Raw genomic sequence first — 26731 nt, 5'->3', positions numbered from 1 at the left:
TTTATTGAATATATCATATAAATTTATGCTAAATTTCTCGCCTTGAGGATGCAAAAGATTGTACCTAATATCATTTCATCATCTCAAACTAGTATTGAGAACACATTCTTGACAATTTGATTACTAGGTGGGAAAGTATACATTGGGCAAATTTTTTAAAGTAGAATGTTGTTATGGCTCTGTTAGATTTAGAGAAAGCTTATGATAGGATTGAGTAACAATTTATTATTTTGATGCTTAGAACTTTGGGGTTTGGACTTTGGAGACTTCTTTTTTAAGGATAATTAGTGTTCGCTATAGAGATGCTTCTACTCAAATTTGTATTAATGGTGAGTTGTCCAATTCTTTTCCTCTCCATATGCCAATTAGGTAGGGATTCCCACTTGCCACATATTTCATTGTCGTTGCTGATGAGCTTATGCATCATCTCTTAATGGATTGTCTTTAGGTCCTCCTGTCAAAAAGTTGTCTTTACCCTTTAGTCATTCAGTTTTTGAGCCTTAATTTGCTGATGATACTTCTATTTTTTCTGATATGGATGAAAATAATTTTAGAATTTTGGATAAGAGGCTAGATATTTATTGTATTGCTCCTGGTTCTAAAGTTGCAGTGCATCAATCTAGTGAATTGGAATGTTAATTAATCTAAATGGCTTATGTAAGGGGTTAGATTTGTTATGATCTTGATGAGATTTTTAAATATTTGGGGATTCCATTTTCTCTCAATTATTCTTTGAAATGTCTGGGGATTGGGTGTTGTATTAGACCAGTAATAAGATTGCTATATGGATAGGTATTTGTTATACTTGGTTTGGTGGAAAACAGCTCTTGCATGTCACCCCTAGATATTTACATGCTTTGTTATCTTTTATTGATGGTCATCTAAATAGATTATATTCTATTTGGGGCTTGCGAGATCCAAGTATTGTTTAGCCAAAGAGATTAAAGAGGATTTGGTCTAGCTTTATTGAACATGAAAAATGTTTTTCCAGATGGTTGGTATTTAACAAGCTTGTTGGTGATTGGTGATGTCATATTGAATCCTAGGTCCAAATCTTGTCTAGTTTGGCAAGCATTTGAATCTATTGTTCTTTTGCCAAGAAGGTTCAGCATTGCTTTTTTCCTACTTGAATTGTTGTTTCTAGTAAATATGACATTGGTTGGCATGATACTGTTTGCTAAGTTTTTGGATAAATCGTGGTTTTTAATGTCCTTTGAAGTTTGTTGGTTTATTTGGACTGATAGAAATGAAGATATTTTTTAGGACAGTAAATGTATGTTTATTGACTTTTATTAAAAAGACACAATTTCGTTAGTTGTCATTAAAGTTGCATTCCAAGTGCATAAGAAGAATGAGGATGTCAAGCAATTTACTGTGAGGGCAAACCTATTCATGAGTCTCATTGCTTGTGTAATGTCCCCTTCCTAATTGCCCTAGAGTTTGCCCTAGAATCACCATTGCAACAAATTAGCATTATGGTTATATCTTTACCAAGTAAAATATCTCTCAAAATAATGTGATCTTGGAATCGAATCCTGCAAACATAACATAAGAAACATATACACATATATAATATATATACATTATTAGGGTTAGTCCATAACACATGATATTCATATAATATCTATAACATCATTTCAAACACATTAGGTGTGGGAGAAGAAACATGGTAGGTCCACCCGAAGCCATCCCACACTAAGCCCAAGAGCGGAACTTTGGCCCTCTTGGCCCCAATGGCAGGCAACATGGACATCAACTCGGGGCATTCTAGCTAGTGGAGTGCTTGTACCTATTTTCCCTATCCATGCTTCATCTCCTAAGATTAACAGCCACCATTATAGAGTCAGAGAGGAGATCCTAATGGAGGTTCCTCAATTGTCCAATCTAAGCCCAAAAGCAGATCTTTGGCCCTCTTGGCCTCGGTGGCAAGCAACATGGACACCATATATAAAAGATAATTGATTGACATATAACGTAAAGGCAATATTAATACCACAAGAACAATTGTTAGACTGTTAAATGCTTGTGATAATAGTTCTGAAGTAACCAGTGGTCTGCTGCTTACTTATGCCCGATCTGGATATTCTCTTATTATTTTATTACTGTATTTGTTTCTGATCCGATGATGATGCAGATGTATTTATCCTTGATCAGAACTGTCATATATTCCAGATCAGAACTTCTTGATTGATTATTTATTTTGATGTGTTCATTTCCTTCATTACTTAAAACTTCTATCTTCGTCTTGAAATCTGATATGGTATTAACATATCTTTTTCTTAACTCTGCCTCTTAATCCCTCATATGCAGATCTGAGTTCCTTTTTCCCTTTCCTATTCCTCCTCACTTGACCTCTTTTTATATCCCCAAACCTCCATGAAGAGAGGCATCTCTTCAAAGAGTGACAACCCTTTTAAAGGACATCACCCTTTACTTTATAACCTTTCTATAAACTAATTGCTGACTTTGGTGCTCTTTATTTACTCATAACATTACTGCTCATCATCCTATTTGTGTTTGTTATTAATAGACACTACTTTATCGCTGCCTTGATTAAACATATAACTGTTATTTATTTGCTACATTTGTCTTATATAGAATTGTAGCCTGTCTAACGGAGTTTCTAGGATTTTGGTACCATGTCATTTCCTCCAAGGAAAGAAACGATTAAAGTAAATAATCTCATTGCCACCTCATCATCGGTCATGCAGCCCCTAAGTCCTCTGACGTAACATCATATTGTTTGTTGCAAATTTAAGGGAACCAAATCTGACACTTTTCTGACATCCTCTGTGGGCTGTCTGCTGAAGACACGAACTCATAATTGTATCACCTTAAGGAGAAATGGAATTAGATTTAAGGTTCTCATAAAATATTTCACTGGTGAACAATTTCTGACAAGCTGAAGCAAGCTGGCGGATCCCAGATGCTATCTCAGGAAAAATACAGAATTTTATTATTAATTTCCTATTTAAAAAAAAAAGAAATAACCAAACAGCCTACAAGGCCTTTTATCCTCAGTTTCACAGGACATGACAGGGCACCGCCAAAAATCCATCACAATTTGTCCAAAGAAACCATCCAGAAGACTTAGACACAGAAATTCAAACAGGGAGAAGACTTGTCAACACAACAGAGCATGCCCACTTTTCCAAAATAGAACCAAAGAAAAAGGCTTCAGTTTCTTTATCCACTGCAGAGACCGAGAATATTGCAGCAGCAGCTTGTTGTACGCAAGTGTTATGGATGAAGCAAACCCTAAAGGACATCAAAGTTGAATATGAACATCCCATCTCTATATTTTGTGATAATACAAGTGCAATTAACATATCAAAGAATCCAATTATGCACTCTCGCACGAAGCACATACCTATCAAGTATCATTTCTTAAGAAAGCAAATACTCGAGCAGCAAGTGAAATTGGAATATGTTGCTACTAAGGAACAATCGAAAACATATTCACAAAGCCTCTTCTGAAAGAAACTTTTGAGTACCTAAGAGAGAAGTTGGGATTAATATCACTCTCATCAATTCATTAAATGCTTCACAAGAAGCATGAGTTCAAGGAGAACTAGTCACTTAGCCCCGAAGACCCTTTTCCATTGATGTCAAAGGGGGAGAAAATGGAGATAGGTGGAGCCTTGAGAAAGGGGGATTATTGGACTAAAGGGGACCAATATGCTTATTGAAGAAGTTGCCATTGAAGAGGTTGCCATCAATGACAAAGGGGGAGATTGTTGAAATATGTGCCATTGATGCCAAGGAATAAGTTGCAGATTATCCACGTTGACTAAGTCCTCATCCACATTGAAAAAGTTGCAGATCTGAACCATATTGGAGAAGCCCTCATCCACATTGAAGACCCGATCATTGTTGCCATGGACCACTATGATTAAAGATGTTACAAACCTGATATAACACATATAGTTATTCATGACATCAAGTAACATATATAGAAGACAAGTTAACAATAATATGTTAGTATTATTTAAGCATCAAAGATGCTTATGATTAACGTCAATTTATTAGCATTATCTAACAAGCATCAAAGACTCTTGGGAATAACATATCGAAGACTAATGATGGACCGGTCTAAATAAATTAGTAATAAAGTGTTAATTAATAGGCAGCAATAACTCTATTAATTGTTCATTAACTATCTTGGAGACCCGATGTAATTATGTAGCATAATCTATTCTTATTACTAATTGGTGGTTGGGTATTAATTGCTTTATCCAAACAATGTGGCTTTTATATTTCATTTGGGTATGTCTCTTCGTGAAGAGACAAGTATATATATATATTTGAAATCAGTTTCATTGCATGTGTAGAGTGTGAAAGAATAGAAGAAGGCTGGTGCATACCATACTTCTACATATATGCCAGATTTTGAAAAATAATTGAAGAAAGGTATTGCAGATTTATGAGCAAGTAAGAGCAGAAGTCTGAGGACAAGTTTTCCCAAACTTGTAAAGCAAGTTTGTTGTCTAAGTTGAGTCCATCTTGAGGAGGATTTTGTGCATTAGTGATTGTAGATTTTGAAGGAGGTATTGTGGACAGTTTATGACAATTTTATGATCATCATTTGAAGAGAGTTTATTTGTGAAGTTGGTGCTTCATACCTTGTAGGTTGGTGCCTACATCTAGTAGTGGGAGTTGGTGCTTCCAATAGGTTGGTGCCTACAAATTGGGAAGAGGGAGTTGGTACTTCCTATGGGTTGGGTTGTGACTTCTTCACACATCACCCCATTGCAAATGGGGACCCCCTCTTGCTTGCTTAGCTTAGTTGCTTTATTTGTGTAGGGTTTTGATCCAGCAGTAACTCGGCCTCGAAATAGTCTTGATTGAGGAAATCCGCATGGTATATTATGGTTCAAGCAAACTCCCAAAATTCCAAAGTGGTAAAACTTTTCTCTAAGTAATTGCCATTCATTGTGCTAAGGCTAATAGACTGCGGATCAACTTAAGTTGATAAGAAGTTTTAAATGAGACCCTGCAGAACGACTTAAGTTGATAAGAAGTTTTAAATGAGACCTTGCGGATCAACTTAAGTTGATAGGAAGTAAAAACTTGCTAAGTATGAGACCCTACGGATCAACTTAGGTTGGTAGGAAGTCTCCAAGTGTGCCTGCGGATCAACTTAGGTTGATGGGAAAATGAAATTGCTTAAACTAAAATGTCAACCTTCAACGATAAGAAAAGGGTTGTGAATCAACCTAGGTTGGCAAGAAGGATTAATAAAGAACATTCCAACATGGGCTAATAGCGAACCTCTTGCGCACCAACTTAAGTTGGAAGGAAGTAAGCAAGTATTACAAAATCACCTAAGCACCAACTTAGGTTGGCAGGTCATGAAGTTCAAATAACCAAATTACCCCCTAGATGATGAGAAAGAGGTGCAAATCAACTTAAGTTGATAGGAAGGCGATTTTCCTAAAAAAGATGAAAAGGTATGAATCAACCTAGGTTCATAAGCAGGGTTGATGTAAAGAGGGTTTCATCTTTTTAGCAAACTAAAGAATAACTTTTGCAAATTAAGAAGATTGATCTGCCGAAGTCACTAAGCTCAAAAGATTAATGGAAAACATAAATACTTCAACTTCGAATGGTAGAGACCATCATGTGGATCAACTTAGGTTGGCCGAAATTTAAAACATCATGAAGAGTACCTACTATAGACACCTAAAATTGCCCTACTTAATTAAATAAATATTTTATTTATTTAATTATTTTATCTTGTCTTCAATTAATTAAATAAATCTTTATTTATTTAATTAATTCATTTATCTTTTTCTAGCCTTTCCTATTTAAATTAATATTTTTTATTTATTTAAATTATCTTTCCCTAAATTAAATAAATATTTCATTTACTTAATTGGTCCCACTTCCTCTATTAATTAAATAAATATTTGTTTATTTAATTAATTCATTAGCTTTTTCTCTCTATGACACATGTCATTTATCTTTTAATTTTCCTCTACCTACCCCCTTCATTATTTTATTATTTTTCCTAACTACCCTCTTATCATTTTATTATTTTCTATACCTACCCTCTAATCCTAGCCGATCATTTATCCTTTTACCTTTTAATCTTAGCCTTCCATTTCTAAGGTGTCTTCTATATAAGAGGATACTCTCATCATTATCAACCCTAATAAGCAATTTAATCAATCAGCAATCTAACACTTTCATGCAATTAAGCCTTTGAGCGATCAAGCAACTTCACAACGGCAATCTGTTCTTTGTTGAGCTCTTGTGTGTATACAAAATCTGAGAGAAAATATATCAAACAAGATCAATGGAGATAGGAGACAATGGAGATCAAACCCTACTTGGCAGATGAATGGTATTATTGTTTCAATTTGTTAATTTGCATGTTCTTAGGTTACTTCATTGGTGTATGGTGAATGTTTTATTGTACAACTAGGATTGGTTGTGGTTGGATCTTTGTTGTGATGCAATAGTTTGTCATCATCATTTTTCACCTCACACACCTACACGCCAACTTAGGTTGATGAGAAACTAAGTTTGCTTATTCAAATTCAACTCTCAACGATGAGAAAGAAGCTGCTAAGGATCAACTTCAAGCGATAGGAAGTCGATCTTCCTAAAAAGAGAAGAGGCACACATCAACTTAATAAGAAGATGAAAAGAGCAAATCAACCTAGGTTCATGAGAAGGGCAAGTAAAAGGAAATAGAATGTAACTTCGAATCATCAAGGGTCCGACCATGCTTCAAAAGGAAGAGAACTAGACATTGGAAGAGAGGAAGTTGATTTGCATCTAACTTAAACACTAGCGAATTTCAAGAGGCAAAAGTAAATCGGTCCTTTAAGAAGATGAAGGATAAGTTGCAAAGATGAGGATAGAGAGTCATTAAGTATCAAATTTAAAATTCGAACCTCTAAGGATGCAAGTCGGTGGAATTATCAAGTGAAGGAAAGTGTGAATTTAAACCAACACAAGAAATTGCTACAAGGCAGATCTGTGGAAGGTGGAAGTTTGAAGGGTAGAGTGTCATAACCCCTCTTTGGACATTGGATTATTGTGATTAAATAAATACGATAATTAAAACATTTATTAATTAACATTTAATAATATTGGAAAATCGTCTCATTTATGAGACTTCACGATTTTCCTCTAAAGTGAGAGGGTTGTCATAACCCCACATCCTGGTGAGGTAATTAATACTAGTTTTTGTGATTCTTCATCATAATAATAAATTATCATTTATTATGTAATTAATTATTGATGTTAATAGTAGTATTAATCATTCATTAATATAAAAATAAAATTAATTCTCCCTTGGCTCAAAGCAACGATTGTATTGAAACCTTTTCTTGTTACACAAGGTAAACAGCATCGAGTAAAATTATTAAATGCTAATATTTAAATAGTGGCCAGGTACAAAGTATCATAAGTAAGACCTTAGCATCTAATAATAAAGATAATACTCAATGATATCTCCATTACCGATCAGAAAATGACACAAGAATAATCACTATAGATTAGCGATATAATGGAAAGGAATTGATTAACTATTATCAAGCATCGATGGGTTAAGTAATAACAAAGAAGATGATAGATATGCATCATTAATCGATTAAGAGACAATGATTAATACATATTGTTTATTAAGAATCATATCAAAGGCTGCGATGTCACTTGAAATAATAGTAATAGCTCTTATCCATATGCAAAGAAGACAAACTCCTGCAAACAGAATTAACATCAGTCAAGAAGAATATAATCTATATTTGAAAATACGATATTACTAACATTGGATAAGTCATTAAGTCTATCGATTTTTAGGAGAGAGTAGTTTTGAATATATAGTTACTATGAATTAATAGCAGTCCGTTGACATCTCAGGGGTATTGTTAGTATCTGTGGCGGCGATACCATACTTGGTATATTATGGTCAAACAAGGAAGACTGAATACAATAATGTTTGAATCAGTATCTTAGTACCGATGTTTGATTAATTACATTTGTTTAAAGGAGCATATCCACAGAACGATAAGAGAAGAAATAATGTAGGAAGTTATCACAAGGGGATGACATAGTGTTTAATTGTTAATCATTATCTCAATAATGCAAAGGTAGAGGAAGTTATTGAGATAGCGAATATAAGAAACTAGTCATCATCATTATTAGGTTAGTTGATACTGGCGGATTATTAATTAATTAGTTATCCAGTATGGAAATGTGCGATTAACATACGAAAAGAAGCCTTAATGAATAGATGTATCTTTTGGATACGCAACCTATCATATTATTATCATATTCTCAATCAAGATATAAAGACATTTGAACCATTGAAGGAGAGGGGATAGAAATGGATTACTAATTATTTTCAATCCATTCGGATTGGTGTTGTGAGCCTCTACCTTCTCAGGCACAAGTTGGTTGCCAGAACATAATTCTACATCACATAGAGCACTACTGGTTGCAAGCAATGGGATTGCTATAGGGGTTATTATTTTACCAGTAATCGCATGATTCAGATGTCAAGTCAGTTTAAGCAATTCAAATTCAATTTAGTCGCATAAGCTTATCACCTCATTGAACTAGCAATGAACATATTAGGTACAAAAGAGTTAATCTTAACATTAATTACACTAGGTACGGGTATATGAGACAAGATCCTCTAGGATACATTTGTGTTGAATCAGAATCAACAATAATATTGGTACTTATGGCATCATATTGTAAGTAATATCAACAGCAACTATATTGCATTTAGCAATATTATATACCAAACACAACATGATTTACAATTATCTTAGGAGGTGGGAGCTTGTTATAAAGGAAGCAATACCACGTGGGGAGTCTTTCTTTTGACAGAGATATCAGAAAGGAGGAAAAGGGATTTCAGAAGAAAATTTTATTAGTATTTGCAGCAATGGGACTGGGAATTTGCAGCAATAAGAAAAGGTTTGGAGATTTGGAGATTATTATCGTGTTTTAGCATCAGGCTCCACTAAAGGGAATGGGACCCATTTGAGAGTCTTTTGAATATGGGTTGTGGTTTTTATGTTAGCCCCACTTAAGCTTTGCAGATTATTATTTGGGAATTTGAACAATCAACATTATCAAAAGGTCAACAATGATCTAATAGGAGTCAACAACATGTTGAAGGTTGAAGATTTTGCTTTGAAAAATTATTTGTGTTTTTTAACCATTCTTCACTAATTGTGAGATATCAATCAGATGGTCTAAGGGTATGTCTACAATATAGAAACAAATATTTCAAATAAGAGAATCTATCAAGATAAGTACTACTTTCCCAAACTAGCCTTAAACTTTAAGTTGAATATTATAATGAAATATATTCAATTTTGACAAAATTATATTTATTAATGTATTACAATTCTCACTTTAAGTTAGAATTGTTGTTTCAGGATTAAATCAAGGTAATTCTCGAATGGGGACATTACATAGAGGTTGGTGAGCACTCCAAAGTCAGATGGCATTTCATCGATATCAAGTCGGCTGAATGTGAAGAGGTGCGATTCCTTATGGGAATTAAAAATAAATAACAAAAAAAACGTTTTAAGTTGCAAGTCGGCTAGCAATAGAAGGTGAGGAGGTGCAACTTCTAACTCTCAATCATATAAGTAAAAGGAGAAAGACATCTTAGATGATACAAATACAATTTGAATAACCTCTGCCATTATAAATTCGCCCATTACAAGTTCACACAGCAAGTAAAATAAGGAAATTTGTCCCAAGTTGATAACATTGCATGAGGAAGGAGGTTCGCTGGCTTTGGGTAAACAAACTCGCCTTGAATCAGCATCACAAACTCGTCTAAGGAACTAAAGAAATCAGAAAGTCAAGTGCCACGAATCTGCCTTGAAGAAGTAACAGTTGGAAAGAATATTTTTTGGAAGGAAGAGTCAAAGGGGCTGGTCAAAGACCAAAGCCCAAAGAGTTTTAAGTTTGATTTCTGAGTGCTAATTAAAAATCATTCATCCCTTACTCAGAAATTAAATTGCAAAATTTGATCATTAGTAAAGAAGGAAAGGTATGACTAGATTTTCTGAGTGATAATCAGACCTCCAAGGTTGCAATATTCAGGTTTTGAAATATAAATTGAATGAACTATCATGCTATTTTCCAGAATTTGACATAGATATTTCTAAGTTTTGATTTTGTAAATCTGAAAGCATTGATATTCACAAGAAGAAATCAGAACTTAGGAATATTTTTTAAATTAAGTTTTAAATAGTCCTTCAAATGTTCTAACTTCTAGCTTCATACGGTTGCTTGTCAGGGAAGATACCACTAAGAATCAAGGCAACTTGAAGAAGGCAAATTGACATCATAAAAGAAAGCTGAAAGCTTGAAAGTATAGACATAGAGAGTATCACAACACCAACACATTTGAGCCAAGTCAACAAGGAGATCCACACATTGATGTCTAGCTCAACGTTCCAAGGGAAAGACATGCTTCACATTTCAACATCAAGGTCATCAACATGATAGAAGATACCTCAAAGATGCATGAAGAGGATACACGTCACGTGGATTCCAAAGATCAAAATCTACTTTTCAAGATAGTAACATGTTCCAAGTCCAAGACAAGGAATTTCAAGATCAAAGAAGGGTAAGAAAGGAAATACTTAATGATTCAAATGTTGAGATTGTGAATGCATTACAGGAAGGAAAATTTCCAAGTTCGAGTAAAGAAGAGTGAACGTGATCAAGGAATGGAGATAGTTTCAAAAGAGGTTGATGTGGCATCCTATTTGCATTCAAGCAATTAAAGTTACTTCCACATTAGCAAGTCCAAGTTCAATTAACCTGATTCATCTCATGGTGGAGCAAGTGACACATGACGCCTTATCAAATCAAGATGGACATTTGTCCAATTCATTATTAGCTAGAAGGAAGTTTGTTGTAACTAACCCTAATTAGGGTTTCCATCTTGGCCATTGATCTCAAATCGACTTGAGCCATTGATCTCTATATAAGGCTCAATTTTATCATTTGTAAAGGGTTAATAGAAGACAACAAAAGTAGAGTAATCGATAATAGTTCAAGAGTACTGTAATGTCCCCACTTTGAAATATAATTTAATAATGAATGATAATAATAAAAATTAAAATACAAAAGAATAAAAATATAAATTTAAATATAAAGAATATAATTAAAATTTGATTAAAGTTAAAGAATGGTCAAAAGGCATGAAATGATAAGTTGTAACTCCCTCAAACGTGAGATATAAAAGGGAGAAGATAACCTCATTTGAGTGGGGGAGAATTTGGAAAATGAGAATTGCAGATCTGATTGTGAAAGGTTGTGTCCCTTTCAAAGGGCAGAAATAATGAAGAGTTGCACTCTTTCAAAGGGTGTGTCTCTTGCCAAAGGGCATACATGATGAAGTGGTGTGACCTCTCCTTCACATTGAGAGATATAAAGGAAAGGAATCAAAAGCATCCAGTGACATCACCATGGATCAGATCAGATCAGAACTGGTATTAAGTTACAGGTAGTAACATCCTTGTTCTTGGTGGTATGCATGGGAATGTGTTTAATAAGTATGCTTAATATGTGAAGCCAGATAATGTTCTTATGCAGAATTAATAGTAATATTAATATGGACTGCAATATGTATGACAGTCATACTTAATTTCATATATATATTCATAATACATAAGAAATTAGTATACTTATAGTCTAAATCATGTTATTACTGTCAGTATTTAAGAAGATGGGAATGAGATGTTCCAAAGAGGGGCAGTCTAAATCCAAGCAATAGGTTACGTCCCAAGATAGGGAGGGGATCAGCGACCCATAAGCCTTGAGGGTATAGACCCAAGATAGGTAATGGCTTGAATCTGTAAACTTTGAGAGAACCTATTGTATTTGGTCTGTAAGCACTTTGGTAACATACGTAAACCCTTCTCCCTTAAAATTGAAGTAGTAGCCGGGTCTCATATCTATATTAAGAACTATGAATAATGAAATTAATCATCTAAAGAGGAAAATAAATAAGCACTTGTTAATAACTAATTGAAAAATATCAATCAATTTTAGTATTTTGAAATAGGTCAAGTAGGGGACATTACAAGTACGCAAAATAGAATAGAAGATAGAGTAGAAGTTAGATTAGGAGAAGGCAAAGATTGTTGCCTAGACTTTGTTGGCTCTGTTTTTTTGTGTCGCGGATCTTTTTCCTTGGATTGTTTGATTGCCTATGTGCAAGGGTTTATTTATGTCGACGTGAGGGAAAAAAAAAGCAACCTATGTGATGGAAGGAGTTTCTTTTCTACGACGGATCAAGGGTCTTTTTTTTGTGGGTTTTGTACGACTTTCGATCTGTTTGTTCCATGCAACTTCGTCTTTATTTCCATGACGGCTTGTTTTTTTCTAAGACAGCCTCTGTGTTTTCTGCATCCCTCTGTTGCAATGGGTTCTTTTCTAAGTTTTCTGAGTTTCTCATGCAAAGTCTTCTTGTTTGTCGTGTAAGGGCTTCTGAGGGATTTATTTTTCTAGTGGGTTTTCCGATGTTTTCATGATTTTTTCCATTAAAATCATAGAGTTTTTCTGAAGGTCGCAATGGCTTGATTTGTTTGCCACTATGACCAGCTTTTCGTGCAATATGTTTTTCTGTTTTCGCACATGATGAAGGGCTTTGACCGTATGCGAGGATTTTGATGTTTTCTGGTGTTTTGCATGATTTTTTGAATGATTATTGTCTTTTGTTGCTTTTTTTGGGGGTATTTTACCAGTTTTTTTCACAAAAACAAAGGTGTTGATTTTTTGGTCAACAAAAATTGAAGTTTTTTTAGAACCTTACCTTGGTGTCTCTGGATAAAAGGAGGGATGGCTTTGTTACCCAACATCAAGTTGGAAGGACTATGGTAGAAGGATTGTGGTATTCTTGGTCTTATCTAGAAGTTTTGCAGAACCAAGGAGGGTCTCAGTAAAACTAATGTCACAGAACATTCTGAGGAGAAAGGGGCAGCCTTCTTTGCATTCATGTCCAAATGACCTACAAATTATGTCACATCTTCTGTCACAAATTATGTCACGTCTTCTATAGGGTAGATGGTAGGATAACCATTAAGGGAGGGTATTAAAGTAATAATGTAATGTTTCTATAATGGTCATCTTAGTTAGTCGTTTTTAGTAAGTTTTTTTTTCTTTTGTATTTTTATTCTCAATCATTTCCCTAATGGAAAGATCATCTTGCAATCTCTTTATAAGGAGCCTTTCGTATCCTTTTGTAATTAATCAATTGATCTTGTCTAATCATATACCCTTACCTTGCCTATATAAGGAAGGTACTTCTAGCATTGTAATTCATTCAATCATCATCATAATATCATATTGTATTATTGATTTGGTGAAATAAAATCTTTTGTTGTTGCTTCTCTCTTGTCTTTGTAGAGGTTATTTGGTGTTGCAGATTAATGATCCACAAAAACTTCAACATGGTACCAGTGCACGTGATTCTTGTGTTTCCAATACAAGCACATATACTCCTAGCTAAAAAATAAAAGTAACCAAAGACTTATCTAATTGTACTCCTACACTACCAAACCACTCGCTCAACTATAGTTTAGACTTTAGAAAATAGGACATGAGATTATCACATATCTTCTCTATAAAAAGCTTCACTTTTATCCCTTGAAAGCCTAAGCTCAGCACTCCCATCATCTTTCTCCCTAATGGTAGCTAAGTTTTTTCACTTTGAAAGCCTATCATGCACATTCTCAATTTTTCTAAATTGACATCCTCTCACCTATGTCCTCATTTTTCTCAAACACAAGTGCCTTGTCAAGATCAAACTTGTTTTTCTTTACTAAAGAAATCCATTCACAGCCCCATTTACCTTTACTTGAAATTTCAAAATCTGCACTACCATCATCATTATGATTGCTTAAAACCCCCAGTTTTGTGCCAACGTCAATCTCTATCTTGTTGCTCGAAACCTCAATGCTGAGCTTGCATTCTCCACAACAACATTGCTTAAAATCCCAAATTTTGCACCCCAACTACCCATATCAGCCTTATTTTTCTGCATTGAAATCTCAAATTCCATACTACGACTATTGATGTCAATTCCAATCATGGTCCCATGGTTATCTACCTTCTCCACAAAGATGACACCAATTTTCTAACCATCATAAGCCTACAACAACCCATAAATTCAAAACAAGGTGGGCAATGCACAAGAGCACCAACAACCTTGCTTAAAATCCCAAATTTTGCACCCCGACTACCCATATCAGCCTTATTTTTCTCCTTTGAAATCTCAAATTCCACACTACGACTATTGATGTCAATTCCAATCGTGGTCCTATGGTTGTCTACCTTCTCGACAAAGATGACACCAATTTCCTAACCATCATTAACCTACAACAACCCATAAATTCAAAACAAGGAAAATTTGTTGGACAATGCACGAGCGCACAATGCTAATCCCTGAGTTTTGAAGAGGATCTCCCCTTAATCTATTTTGCATTGAATCATGCAACTAACACCCTCAAAGACTTTAGCAGATGTTTATTGTGTAGAGCAACCTAGTCATTTCCTTGAAACCAATGGATAGAGAATTGGAATGGAACCCAGTCATTGAGGAAAGGTTTAAAATGAATTTTAAATATGAACAGCAACACTTTCTCCAAAATATTAGTTTAGTGAATGCTCTTGAAATGTTTGCATCTTCTACTCTTGTAGCATGCAAGTGGTTGCAATCCCACCCCTAGCCCATTCTAGGATCTCATGACAACACAAGATACTACCAATGGAAGTTGGTGTTATTCAATTGTAGCAAACCGACACACAATCATTGATGAGCATGCAAAGAGTACATTGTTTGTAGTTGCCTCAACAAAGAGTAGACTCATCACACTCCCATTCAATATGCTACTTAAGATTTCAATAATTTCTAAAAAAGACAACTAACTTAATTAACATTCTAATTAAATATTATTTTAACACACAAATTACAAATAAATAAACATGTTTAATTAAGAATACATATTTCTTTTTCATTGTAATTCTACTCACAGGAGGCCTTACCTAAGTAGAACAGAAGACAACATATAGCAACTGAAATTTGAACGGGCATGAACATTTAGAACAAAGATAAACTTGCTTGACCGGCCGGCGGCGAGATTAGAACTCGCGACTTTAATGCACAAACCCTCAAACCTCCCGTGAGACCCAAACCACTTTATACAAATTAAAAGCCGCTGTGAAACCAAAGATATAAAAGAAAAATATTTACCCTTAAGGCCCTCCAAGAAAAACAAAGGCAAAGCAAAACCCATTAGCTCCATAAAACAAACACGAAGAAAAAAACAATAATTCTCGCAAGTGTTTCAAATAATGGAAAACCTGGTTTGATCGCAGTCAGAAGACAAAGCTAGGCCCCAGAAAACCAGGAAAGCGACCGAGAATTTTTTCGCCATGATTAAAGACGTAGTTCGCACCTCGTTATGCAATAAATTTTGCACTAAGTGTTTAAGCATTACGTTTATGTAGGGTCCATAGAAGCTCAGTTACAGAAGCATAAATTTATCATGCGATCTTGATCGTCTGGTTAGCTAATGCTCTCTCTACTTTAGAATAGACGTTGCCCGCTTAAATGGCAACGACTACTCTCCATTTAAAATGCACCTGTAGCCATCACATATATATGTATGGCCATCGGTTACTGAGAAAATGCATCTATAGCCCTCGATTACATATGTATGGCCATCTGGTTACTCAGAAAATGCTTTAAAATGTTTTTGAAATACAAATTATTGAAAAATATGATATATTAAAAAATATTGTGGTATAATTAATATTTAAATTTTTATACTGTAAAATAGTACTAAAATTTTGAGAAAGAGATATATTAGTATAAATATTTTTAAATAAAATATTAAATTTTAATTTTAAATTATTTAATTTATTAAAAAGATATATTTTATTTTAGTTTTTAAATATTTTAAATTTGTTTTATTTTGTATTTATTTATTTTAGTATATTTCACATTTTCTTCTTAAGAACATTTGAAAGCATTTCACAACATCGAGGGAAACCAATGCAAAAAGGTGGGGCGAGGAGATATCACATCTTGACTAGATGGATGTCCATTGATTTCTTACATGCATGACACACTTACCAATGCAAAAGTGAGGTATATCAACCTCAAAAGCAAGATATGAGGTGAATTCAATTTTAGGATAGGAAGAGTTTCACCATCCAGTCTGAAGAGATGGAGAGTATTAGCCTCCTTGTAGTTGATGATGACATATGGGTCACTCTATTTGTTAGCAAATTGGTATGTCTTCCTAGTTTGGCTATATTTGCATCCCACTTCATCACCAAGTCTTCCTCTTGAAACTTTATTTTAACAATTTCTCTTGACCTATGTTTGGTGAGTTTCAAGGTTTAGCATGCTCTCATTTCTAGTTTCTTATAACTTTGTCAGTGTATCCAACCTCATTGTCATGGCATTTAATTCTAACTATTATGCTAGTGGTAACCTTGCTTCTCTCCCACATACCAACATGAAAGGGAAATTTCTAATAGCTCTCTTCGAAGTGATTCTATCAATTATAGGGTTGTCCTTAGTTTACTACACCAAGACCTCTACTTATCTTTCATTGTCTTCTTGATTATCTTGATGAGGTTTTTATTGGAGGACTCAGCCTAGCCATTGCGATGAGGGTAGTAATTTGATGAAGTATTCAAGTACACATAACATGCTTAATGACCCACCCACTAATTTGGGTGTCAGCAAATGCTTTGGCATTATCAAAGGTGATAGTTGAATGGACAAAAAACTTGGTCATAATTTGATCAAGGAATTTTGAAACTGAAGCTTCAACAAGATCCTTTAATGCAATTGTCTTTGTCCACTTGGTGAAGTAGTCTATAGCCACTAAAACCGAATTTTGACTAGCACTAGATGATAGATATATTATACCAATAAAATTCAACCCCTTTGTGCAAATGGTTGGTCTTCTTGGATGGAATGAAAGGGAAGGGTAACTAGCCTTTGTTTTCCAAAAAAGAAAGAATATTTTTTTTAGCTATTCACGCATCTATAAGCGTCGTTAAATAGGGTTGATCAATAATATACTTTCCTCGTTATCTTAATAGAAATGATCCTTTCAAAGAAATGGTCATTTATGGAGCCATTGTAGATTGTTTTTCAATATTCAGTTGACATGATGTTGTTCACTACATCTTATCAACACTTTATTAAGATATTTTGAAAAGTATGCCACACACCAAAACATAGGAAATGGACTACAACCTAAAATATATATTTTTAGTTTTATCTAGACCTAGAGGATATGTAGCTTCCTATAAAAGATAGTCATGTTATTCACCTAGTTGCTTTGAGTTACATTGTTACTTAGTTGATCTTCTTGCAACACGAGGAAACTTCAACAAGAGTCTCAAATCCCAAATCAGCTTGTGTTGCTCCACTGTGATATAAACATTGCCCTCATACCCAACCGAAAAGGAAACTTTGTATTCAACCAATTGTAGAGATTTCTTTTGTAAGGGATCATTGCTAGAGTTCGCATCTCCATGAAGTTGACCAATCATTGTTGGCTTGACAAAATTCATACATAGATCTTCATCCTTGCAGTTGTCATAAAAGTTTAAGTGTTCTCCACTTGAAGGGACAATTGTTGTCTCTGGCTTGTCCATATCCTCCTGAAGACGGGGTGAACATGTGAACTTGTCTTCATTTTTCTTTGATTCTGATTGAGTTCCTGATTCAAGATCCAACTCCTCTTTTCTTTTCCTTACATAGTACTTTTCAAAGGATTCGGTAGCCTTGATCTACTTAGGTTCACTTGAGTATTTATCAAAGATTATGATAACCTCCTCATGCACAGGTATACTTTTTCCAGTCAGAACTAGATATTCTTGAAATATCAGAAGATTCTTCCTTTTGATATTTGTTATACCACTTGGTGATTTTATTGGCAGCAATTTCATTATCTCTTTCTTCCATTTTTGTAGTCATCCCAAGCATTCCACAGACTGGTAGGATTTTAGCTTTGATACCACTATAATGTTCCTAGACCATATTGGCAAGGGTGGCAAGGTCGTATTGTAGTGTCTAGAGCAAGGTCGTATAGTGGTGTGAGGCAAGGTCGTACGAGTGTCAAGCAAAGGTTGTATGGTGGTGTCAAACAGGGTCGTACGAGTGTCAAGCAAGATTGTACGATGGTGTCAAGATAGGGCGTACGATGGTGTCAAGGAAGGAGGTCATACGGTGGTGAGAAGAGAGTGTGACTATATGGTGAAGAGGGTGTACGGTGGACTTAACCCTATGTGTGGTGAAGGGGTTGGTCTTCCGCAAGCATATCAAGTAATGAACTCTGGATGTTAGGAATCCTTGGACTTAGTAGACATGCATATATACCAGATTATTAGATATGCAACTAGAAGTAATATTTGATTCAACAATGATGTGGTTCCAGATTTGTCAGATATGGAACAAGTACACAAAGCAGAATAGGGTGAGGGATGAATCTCACCGAAACTGCGGATACCAAGTAGGGAGGATCTTCCACCTCCAAAATGGCTGACAACCGAACTCTAACTGGAATTTGCACAAACAAAGAGAAATAACAAATTCGCATACCAACACAAATGACAGACTTGGCCATAAATATGGGCTCTGAGAAATTTCCCGAAGGGTTAAAAATGGGCCAACACGACCAAACTAAGACTTGACTAATCTAATTAAATAAAGGTCCCGAAAGATTTGTTATTAAATTTGGGGTCTTACAATAAAGTATTTTAATTTTATTATTTAACTATATCGAGGACATCACAGTCCTCCCGAGATAAAAATTGCTTTCCCTCAAGCAATTGCAGACTTGGATGCTCTAGAATTTGCTCACCTTCTTAGGTGGCATCCTCAATTGGTAGATTCTTCTAGTGCACAAGGAAATCCTTGACTATGCGTGATCTCAGCCTCTTTTCTCTGACATCGATGATCTCCGTCGGTTCCAAAATTAGTTTTCCTTCTTTGTCGATGGGTAGCAGATCCTTGGACACTGTGACGTGTTTCCCAATGACCTTCTTGATACATGACATCTGAAAAACATTGTGAATCTGACTCCCCTTAGGGAGCTCCAACTCGTAGGCAACTTCGCCCACCCTCCGAACCACCCTGTAGGGTCCATAGAAATATGGCTTCAACTTCTCCTTACCATTTGTCTTCAAGGAGGGATGTCTGTACAGTTGAAGTCGGAGGTATACCAAATCGCCTACCTCAAAATTTCGCTAAATCCGGTGTCGGTCGACATACATCTTCTGCTAGTTTTGAGCCCTCTGCAGGTTATCTTTGAGAGATGTTAGGATGTCCAAACTCTCCTGAAGCCAATCTTTGGCCCTCAGTGCACAACTATCTCCCAATGCCAGATCAACAAATGAAGAAGGTTCATAACAATACAGTGCTTTGAAGGGTGCCATGCCTATTGACATGTGATAAGTGGTGTTGTAATAGTGTTCACCCAAATGTAGCTAGCGAACCTAAGCCTTCTGTTTTGTTGAGACATAGTTCTTGAGATAACCCTCCAGCCATTTGTTCACAATCTTGGTCTGTCCATCTGTCTGTGGATGGTAGCTTGTGTTGGGTGACAACTTGGTTCCTGCCAACTGAAATAACTCTATCCAGAAGGTACTTAGAAAATGACTATCCATGTCACTTACTATGTTTCACGGTAGACCATGTAAGCAGAATACCTCACGGAAGAACAACTCGGCCACTTGAACTACTTGGTATCCTATGGGGATGGCAAAAAAATGGGCATACTTAGTCAAGCGGTCTACCACAATGAAAAATGCAATCATTTCCTTGCACTATGGGGAGCCTAGTAATGAAATCCATCGAGATGCTATCTCATTTTTGGTCAAGGATTGGCAATGGTTGCAGCGGTCCAATCGGTAAGGTGTGCTAAGATTTGTTCTGCTGACAGGTGGAGCATTCCCGCACATACTTCAAAACGTCATTCTTAATTCCCTTCCAGGTAAACCTTTCTCAAATTTGTCTGTAGGCTTTCAAGTATCCTAGGTGTCCGGCCAAGGGAGAGTCATGTATTTCCTTCAGAATCTTTTCCTTCCTCTTGGACTCGGGTACCAGATAAATTATGTCCTTGTAGTAAATGACTTCGTCAACCACCTCGTATCAGTCATCCTGCACTTGACCATCCATCATTTCGCAGGCAAAAGTATTATTGGAGTATTCAACCAACAAATGTTCCTTTCAATCCGTCAAAACCTAGGATAGAGAACATATGGCAGGCCTTCTTGATAGGGCATCGACTACCACGTTATTCTTGCCCTTCGCATACTGTAAAGACGTAAAACGTTATAATTAAATAATAAAACAAAATACGCTTTATTCTTAAATAAACTCATAATTCCTTTAATAAGTCCATTATCTTCCATTATTCCATTCTTAGCTCTAAATGATCATTCATTTGATATCATAACATACACAAGATTTTTATAAAGAGATTAAGATTCTTTATTCAATAGGAAAGTGCAGTAGTATCTCAATCATCTCTACCTACAATACTTAGGCCTTTCTTATGCCTTAAGTTCAAATAACAAGAAAATATAAAGTAAAGGATGAGAAGCTTCCTTTGATCTGTAATCCAAGCTATCTTCAATGCAATCTTTAGAATGAAGATGAGAACAAGATTCGGGTGCTTTTTCCACCCAACCTTGAAGCTTACTCTTCCCCAAAATTCTTGGCCAATCAAGAATACCCAACCTTGCACGAATTGCTTAGCAAAAAGAATTCGATAGACAAGATGGAATTTGGTGCATTCCTAGAATGATACATGCATTTTCAATTTTTTAATTCCATAACGAAACAAGCAAGATCAATCAAGGATATGGTAGAGAGCGTAAATAAATTCATCTATTTCAATGGTCAATAAGTTACTCAGTCGAGTATAATGCCATGCATAGCAATAGAATATAGTTTGGAAAAGCAAACTATTCTCTCTATGACTCCACATTCGGCACCCGTCCCAGAAGGTAACTTTCCCACAAACACAAACACATCAAGCTTTCCTATTGTTTGTAAGATATTTAAAGAAGACAATCTTTTGCTTAATAGATAAAGAAGAATCCTTCTTTGCAACCAATTCGTTTAATAAGAAAATGTTATTTCGCTTCTATTTTTTTAAGTAAAACAAGAATAAGAATTAAAAATAAGAAGGTGTAACACATGTATGCATATTTAGCATATAGACAAAAGTAAAATTCCTAAATAGAAATTGTAATGCCCCGCCAGGAACCCTAAAGGATAGCAACACTACAAGGCAACTAAAGGGAGAAATATTTTTTTTTAAAAGGATTAAGTGAATTAATCATAACTTTGCACAAATAATAACATAAGCGGAAGACTATCATTGACATCCTAAAGGGTTACCAATGAAGATTACTTCTAATTAAAACTACATCACAATATTAATCCAATTATCCATCTAAATCAGGGAAAGCCAATTACAATTAAATAACTCCAATTCATAAATTGATTTCCAAAAGATAGATTTAAAGAGTTACAACATATATACTTCCAATGATTCATTTATACATAAGATGAAAGATAATTGAAACAACATATATCCCATGAGCTTAAATTACAACATTTCATAAATTACATGGCTTCCATAGAACAATAAAGTACAAAGGTTACAAAGTTGCTGATACAATGACCACACGGGCCTCAAAGGTACAATATCAAGAACATGAGTTGTTACACGAAGCAAGAACCAAGATACACTAGCGAAGCCAATCCTCGCATGAAGGTAGGAACAAGATATCCGATGGGAAGTGGCACTACCACCCGACCATGTGATCCCATAATGGAACCACCCCACCGTGCTAGGAGATAGTAGAAGACCCTCACGCAAGCAAGATAAGTACAACAGTACACATGACTCCGCAGTACACAAGTGACTCAACTCACAAACACTAGCGACCCTAAAGAGAGAGTGTCATCACATGGCTTAAGATGGTTACCCTAGGTAGGTCTCCATAGGTCCCGGCCCCCATCTTGGGTTATCCTGGTAACCTCTCCCAAACCCCTGGCTCCATCTAAGCATCATGCGGACCCTACCATCCTTTCATGAGGACAAGGTGGTAGGTTTGCCATTCCAGGCCTTCCCAAACACCTTGAGCCTATACAAGCACTCAACCGTGTACGGGGTACATTATCTTAATTAAATTAATAACTACCCACCCCCTAATCAAATTATTAGGTTATCACTTCATAGTTGACTTTCGAGGGGTTATCCTGCCATCCACTTCGGGTGCGGCCCCCACCCGAAAGCCACTCTCTCTACTAGGACACTAACTGGATAAGACTCTCCATGAGAACTCTATGGTGGGGCTGACAACCATAAATAATCTAGACATAACACAGGTGAAGGACTCATAGTCACAAACCCAGGGTTGACCATTAGGGACATAACACATGATGGCTCACATCCTCAAGGTTTAAACATCGACACTTGACCAAGGGGTAACATCAACGACATAATGACAATTTTAACCATATTGCAACGACATTTAAACAACTAGACTGCAAATATTAAAACACAAGATCCTACACAAGCAATCTTTCTTTTAAGCAGTCAACAACATAAAATGCTTGCAATAAGGATTTCTGGAATTAAAGAAATCACATCTATTTAACATAAAGAAATGATGAAGTCACATGTCTAATAAGATTGAATTGGAACCACATTTACGATTTTAAACCCCCAACCAGTTGATGATGATAAAATTACAATTTACCCAAATTGACTATAACCAAGTCAACATTTAAATCAAATTAAACAGATATATATAAGCTAATATAAAATAATTCCAATATAATACATATTCATCGAATATAATATTATATGATTATATTACATTACTTGGATAACGAAAATTAATATTAAATTTATCCAATTTCTCCTTTATTCCAAAGGTTAATAATAACCTCCATATCATTTTTATATATTTTCAAAATACAAAGAAAATAAATCTAATCACTAAATAGAAGAATTATTAATTAACATTAATATCATTATAACTAACAATTAACTTTAATATTATTATTTAATATTAAATAATAACGATATTATTATTATTTTGTTTAAATAACAATATATTATTATTTATTATTAAAAAAAATAACTTTATTGATTATATTTTTTTACGACTATCAATTATTATATATTTTTTTTTAAACTTAAAAAAAAAATATAAAAATAAAAATAAAAATTTAAACAAACCACGTGGGGCCCAAAGCTCCCACGGTAGCAAGTGCTGCTAACCCCAAGTATGAGGAAGCAGCGCTTGCTGCATCCTCAGACTTGGGGAAGCAACGCTGCTGCTAACCCCAAGCTGGGGAAGCAGCGCTTGCTGCAGGGAGACGGGGTGCGTGGGCTGGGTTGAGCCCAGCTCCCCGCCACCGCCCCCAATCCCAAACTAATAAAAAAAAATTGTTTTTTATAAAATTAAATCCTGTTTTTAATAAAAAAACGTCAGAGACAAAAAAAAATATCAAACAGAGATACAGAGATGAAAATCTCTGTTAAAAAAAAAATAACAAATAATTTCTCCAGCCAAATTCTTTTTTTTTTTACAAACATTTAAACAAATAGATATATTATAGAAGTCACTGGTAATAACAATTTTACCAGCAATAAAACTTCTGTGACAAAACAGAGGCAAGAAAATTTCACCCAAATCAGCCCAATTCATTCTTAAAATTAAATTGAATGGGAATAAGCTTGATCTCTATTCCCCCAATTGATTTTCTTTGCTCCAAACAAGAATGGACAAGAGGAATTTAACTCATAATTATTATTTTTAAACTGGAAATTACCAGGAAGAAACTATTGTGTAAAAGCTTGGCAAAATTTTGCCAGCATAACTCTACTAAAACCCAAAAACAATATCTCCAACTACAAACAACAAAAGCCATGAATTTCTTGCACAAGCAAAAATGAAGAACATAAATTAAATTATGAAATTACTTGGAGAGAGTTTGAGTTTGAAATTTGATAACCAAATTGATGGAATTCTTCTTCAACAATCTCATGGCAAGCAAAGACTCAACACCCAAAACTCATAAACCAAACTTTAAACAATAAACAGAGAATTGGAAGAAAGCATGGATTTTTAAAAATAGACAAGAAGGATTCCACCAACCTCTGGAGTTCCCAAGAAGAAGTTGTGTGTTTCAGCAGAATTCCAAGCTAATTCAAAACCTAAATCCTCCTTTCAAGAAATTTTTCCAAAATTTGTTTTTTTTTTCTCCAAACAAGCATATCTTCTCCAAAAATATTTTCCAAGGTAAAATAGTAAAAAAACATGTTTTAACCTAATCTTCTAGGTTGAAATATTTTTCTATTTAAAAACATTAAAATAAAACAATTGACTTTTTTTTTTCTTTTTCATATTCCTCTAAAAATAAATGGGAATTCCTTTTTTTTTTTTAAATTACATTTCTCATATTTAGCAATTAAATCAACTTTTCAACTAAAATGGAAATCAATAAGTTAGCTTTATTTGTATTTATTAAAAGGAATTAATTTTATTTATTTTATTTCTTCCATTGGATTTAGACATGATTACTTTTCCAAAATAAACAACTATAGATTTAAATCTAATAAATTAATCAATTAAGCTTGGTTCAAGACATAAAGGCATAATAATAAATAAATTGCTTATACCAACAAAGAATAACAACTTAAACTTAAATGAATAACCGAACCACTATGGCACGCAAATCGAGAAAAAGCAAAAAGACTCGAAATTTGAACAAAAGGGATGGACGACCGACTGACGACACTCACAAGAGTAGACTGAGGGTAAGGACTAGGGTCAACAGCTATCTCCTCCACTCCCATCGGACATATAAGGCACACTCAGACCTGTGAAGCCAGGTGGAAACGATACCCCGTACCTACCCGATACTTGTACCTGCAATATCCTGCATCATCAAATCACACATGCATGCATATAAATATAGAATACACGGCACGCACATCGATGAAAGAGAATCACGACGTTCCCTGTCTCATCAAAATGAGTGAAGGAAAATCGTCCCCTTGCATCCAATACAATTGCAGACATGCAACATATATATGACACATCGCCTAGATAAAGTAAGATGTCAGTACAAAGCAATAATCCATGAAATACTAGAAATCACTAGTACTGAAATACTGAAAATAACTCATGCATCTAATATCCAGATAAACATGAAATAATATCAAATACGTCTGAAAGATGTCGAGCAATAAAGTGTCAACTGAATAGTAAACTGCAACATAAAATCAGTCTAATAAGTCCGATCAAGAAGGGTTACTACAGAAATTATGAGTACACAATCTTTTATCTTTTCTCATAAAATCCAATAGTGTAATCATGCATCTTATGGTTTCAAATTTCTAAGTTTAGAGTGCATAAGTTCTCTATCTTTCCATATGTTCTTGACTATCTACTTCTTTTCTCGAATTTGATACTAACAGATGTTTTTCATGATCTAAAATGATAATTCTGATTGCACATACCTATATGGCATTTTCAAACGAAATTTCATATAATCATTGTGACTTCTAAATCAACAAATTATTTAGAAATAGAACTATTTACTTCACTAAAGATTTAAAACAATCAAATCTTTAGATAATTCTATTCTTATTCTCTAATAATAAATTAAACTATTGCTCATTTAAGAGCTTACCTCTGAAATTTGACCCAAGCCTAATATGATCAACGATGATCTTCTCCAAATTTGTCTACAACGCGTCTAGATTTCAAATGCTTTTCCTTCTCTATGTTGTTCTATCACTTGAGTTCTCTCCTTTCTATTCTCTCCCTCTCTTTTCTATTCACTATTCTTTTTTTCTCTATTCTATTCTCACCAATTCACTATATATTTCTTACTGTCTTATCCCCTACTACCATCTTCTCTCTCTCTATCTTTTCTGTGTCTTTTATGTGTACTAATGCTCCATATTTATTCTAAACATGTGCTATATAATCTGCTATGTTTCGGGCTTACATACTCTATTATTAAAGTTTTACAATGCCACCCATGCATATCTAATGGCATGTTGAGCAGTTCACATGACATGAAATGTTTATCCCAATGGCTTTCACCACGTCTAACGGTCCTTGTTCACCCTGTAGTCTGTGTTCTACTCAAACACTAAGTGTCTGTTAGTTGCATGGTCGATATTAATATTGACTCCCTTGCAATTCGATTCCAAGTATTAGTGGCATACCATTTGAGTTCATTATTATCGTGTGTTTGTTCATGCCACGTAATAGTTTGTTCATGCCACATAATTGTTTGTTCAATGCATGTGAAAGTGGAGGTTTGAGTGGGTAGTTGGTAGCAATACTGACTCCCTTCCTATCATTAATGGGGGTAGTCGATGTTACTATCGACTCCCTTCTGTTCTAAACAAAAAAAAAAATCTTGTTACTTTGCATAGTCGATACATTATTGAATCCTCCTTGTAATATGATATGCTTTGATATTAATTACATGCTATTTATAAGTTTGCCAAATAGAATGCTACGTGGAATAGTCAATATCCACATCAACTCCCACTTCACATAATGAATGCATACAATTTACAAGTTGATACACACACGCGCGCGCACACACACACACACACATATACTCTCTCAATTAATTAAATATTCATGGAGTAAAGTA

General features: G+C 34.8%; 1 long non-coding RNA gene across 1 annotated transcript in view; it reads right to left on the bottom strand.

The window, feature by feature from the left end:
- Positions 1 to 15708, bottom strand: part of LOC131855984 (uncharacterized) — a 45130-nt gene extending 29422 nt beyond the window's left edge. The window contains exon 1 of the long non-coding RNA XR_009372699.1: positions 15358 to 15708. This is a non-coding gene — a long non-coding RNA (uncharacterized LOC131855984). The remainder of the gene's footprint in view (positions 1 to 15357) is intronic.
- Between the last annotated feature and the right edge of the window lie 11023 nt (positions 15709 to 26731).

The sequence above is a fragment of the Cryptomeria japonica genome, chromosome 5 (assembly GCF_030272615.1).
Source record: "Cryptomeria japonica chromosome 5, Sugi_1.0, whole genome shotgun sequence".
Taxonomy (NCBI): Eukaryota; Viridiplantae; Streptophyta; class Pinopsida; order Cupressales; family Cupressaceae; genus Cryptomeria; species Cryptomeria japonica.
Note: the sequence above shows the minus strand (reverse complement) of the source record. Positions and strands in the feature narration are given on the sequence as shown.